The sequence below is a fragment of the Myotis davidii genome, unplaced genomic scaffold, assembly GCF_000327345.1.
Source record: "Myotis davidii unplaced genomic scaffold, ASM32734v1 scaffold613, whole genome shotgun sequence".
Taxonomy (NCBI): domain Eukaryota; kingdom Metazoa; phylum Chordata; class Mammalia; order Chiroptera; family Vespertilionidae; genus Myotis; species Myotis davidii.
In genome coordinates, this window is record NW_006284622.1 from 24,985 (window position 1) to 27,612 (window position 2,628).

General features: G+C 39.2%; 1 pseudogene; it reads right to left on the bottom strand.

Annotated features, from left to right (window-relative positions):
- Window positions 1-1,416: 1,416 nt before the first annotated feature.
- Window positions 1,417-2,628, bottom strand: part of LOC102774154 — a 2,466-nt pseudogene continuing 1,254 nt past the window's right edge.

Genomic DNA, 2,628 nt, shown 5'->3' on the forward strand with positions numbered 1-2,628 from the left:
TTATCTTTAAAGAATATTATATAAATCAAATCACACAGTATTTAATTTTGGTATAGGTTTTTTCACTCAGCATAATTCCCTGAAGATTCATATGTGTTGTTACATGTATAAGTAATTCATTCATTTTATTCCATGTGAATACACCACAGTTTGTGTAGCCATTCACTTATTGAAAAATAGATGTGTAAGTTTTCAACTTTTGGCTATTACTGCTATATGCATTCATGTACAGTTTTTTGTGGGAATGAAATTTAAATTTCTTTTGGATAAACACCTAGGAAAATTTTACAAGGAATTTGTCAATTTATAACCCCCCCAAAAAAATCTATCTTGTATTTTAATTGAATATAAAGATCAATTGGGGGAGAACTGAAATCTTTAAAATGGTGAATCTCATAATCCATAAACATATCTCCATTTATTTAGATTTTTAATTTCTCTCAACAATATTTTATAGTTTTTAATGTACAGGTCATAAAATATTTTGCCAGATTTAGCCCTGAGTATTTCAGAGTTTGATGCTATTGTAAGTGATATTTTTGAAAGTTTCAATTTCCAATTGTTTATTGCCAGTATATAAAAATACAACTGCTTTTTGTATTTTGATCTTGTAGCCTGTTACCTTGCTAAAAGATCATTGCTATATCTAATAGAGTTTTGGAAGTTCTGTCGAATAGTCTACATAGATGATCATGTCATTTGTGAAAAAAAGGACAGTGGTAGCTATTCTTACCTATTGTTGCTAATCTGCAGGTACAGGATGGACCCCCAACCCAAAATTTGGTTGGAATGTTGAGACTGATGACCACACACACACACACACACACACACACACACACACCAAGAGAATATGAAAAGTTTAACTACTCACAATGAATCTTTGTAAGAAAAGTGGGGCAGGCTTCCCCAGAAAGTCTGCAAATGATTAAGAGCAAGGACAGGAAATTGGCATGGAATTCTTATGTCAGAGGCTTTCATGGTTTACATTTCCTCCTAGAGCCAAAGGAAGGAGCACCTGTGATTGCCCAGATGTGGAGCACAAGAGGAAGAAGAAGAGTGAAACTTAAAAGTCAGAAGCAGCCCTAGCTGATTTGGCTCAGTGGATAGAGCGTCAGCCTGCACACTGAAGGGTCCTGGTTTCAATTCCGGTCAGTGGCGTGTACCTTGGTTGTGGGCACATCCCCAGTGGGAGGTGTGCAGGAGGCGGCTGATCGATGTTTCTCTCTCATCAATGTTTCTGACTCTCTATCCCTCTCCCTTCCTCTCTGTAAAAAATCAGTAATATATATATTAAAAAATCAGTAATATATATATTAAAATCAGTAATATATTTATATTAAAAAAAACAACAACCAGAAGCAGCTGCTCCTGCTGCACCTGGCGCTGTTAGTATGCTCCTTAAGCATGTGCACCTCGTTACCTCTTTTGCAAAGTGGCAGCTGAGAAGACCTGGAGCTTGCCAGGGCAGACAAAAAGCCCAAAGGAGTCAATACTGAGAACAACAATCATATTCATTTGAAGATGGCAGGCAGGATGCTTCTGAAGTACAGTTTAAGATTAAGAAGCATACACCACTTAGTAAACTAAAAAAAGCATATTGTGAACTGCAGGATTTGTCAAGGAGACAGATCAGATTTTGATTTAATGGGTAGCAAATCAATGAAATAGACACACCTGCACAGTTGGAAATGAAGGATGAAGACACAATTGGTGTAGTCCAGCAGAAGAAGAGAGGTGTCTGCTAAAAATGAAACCTGCTATTTACTCCAGAACTGTGTTCCTCCAGACCAAGAAAACATTCTCATTTAGAAAAACACTATTTTGCCCTACCCAACTTGGCTCAGTGGATAGAGTGTCAGCCTGAAAACTAAAGCAGTGGTCACTAACCTTTCAGACCTCACTAACAACCAGTGGTCCATGGACCACTGATTGGCAACCACTGCACCAAAGGTTTCCTTAAACCAGCAGTCGCCAACCTTTCAGACCTCATGGACCACCAGTGGTCCATGGATCACGAGTTGGCAACCGCTGGACTGAAGGGTCCCAGGTTTGATTACAGTCAAGGGCACGTACCTTGGTTGTAGGTTCCTCCCCAGCCTGGGTGCTGGTCAGGGTGCATGCAGGAGGCAACCAGTCAATGTGTTTTTCTCACATCAATATTTCTGTCTTTCCCTGTCTCTTCCACTCTCTCTAAAATCAATGGGAAAATATCCTCAGGTGAGGATTAAAATAATTTATAATAATAGAAGCATAATATGCTAATTAGACTGGACAGCCGAACAACCTTCCAGATGTCCTTTCGGACAACCTCCCAGAGCAGTGTTTCTCAACCTTCCTAATGCCGTGACCCTTTAATACAGTTCCTCATATTGTGGTGACCCCCAATTTCATTGTTACAAATTGAACATAATTAAAGCATAGTGATTAATCACAAAATCAATATGTAATTATATATGTGTTTCCCGATGGTCTTAGGCGACAGCTGTGAAAGGGTCATTTGACCCTCAAAGGGGTCATGACCCACAGGTTGCGAACCGCTGTTCCAGAGGAAGCCCAGCTTTCGAGGGCTGAGTCCCTTGCACGAATTTCGTGCATCAGACCTCTAGTAATAATAATAAAAGAAAACCA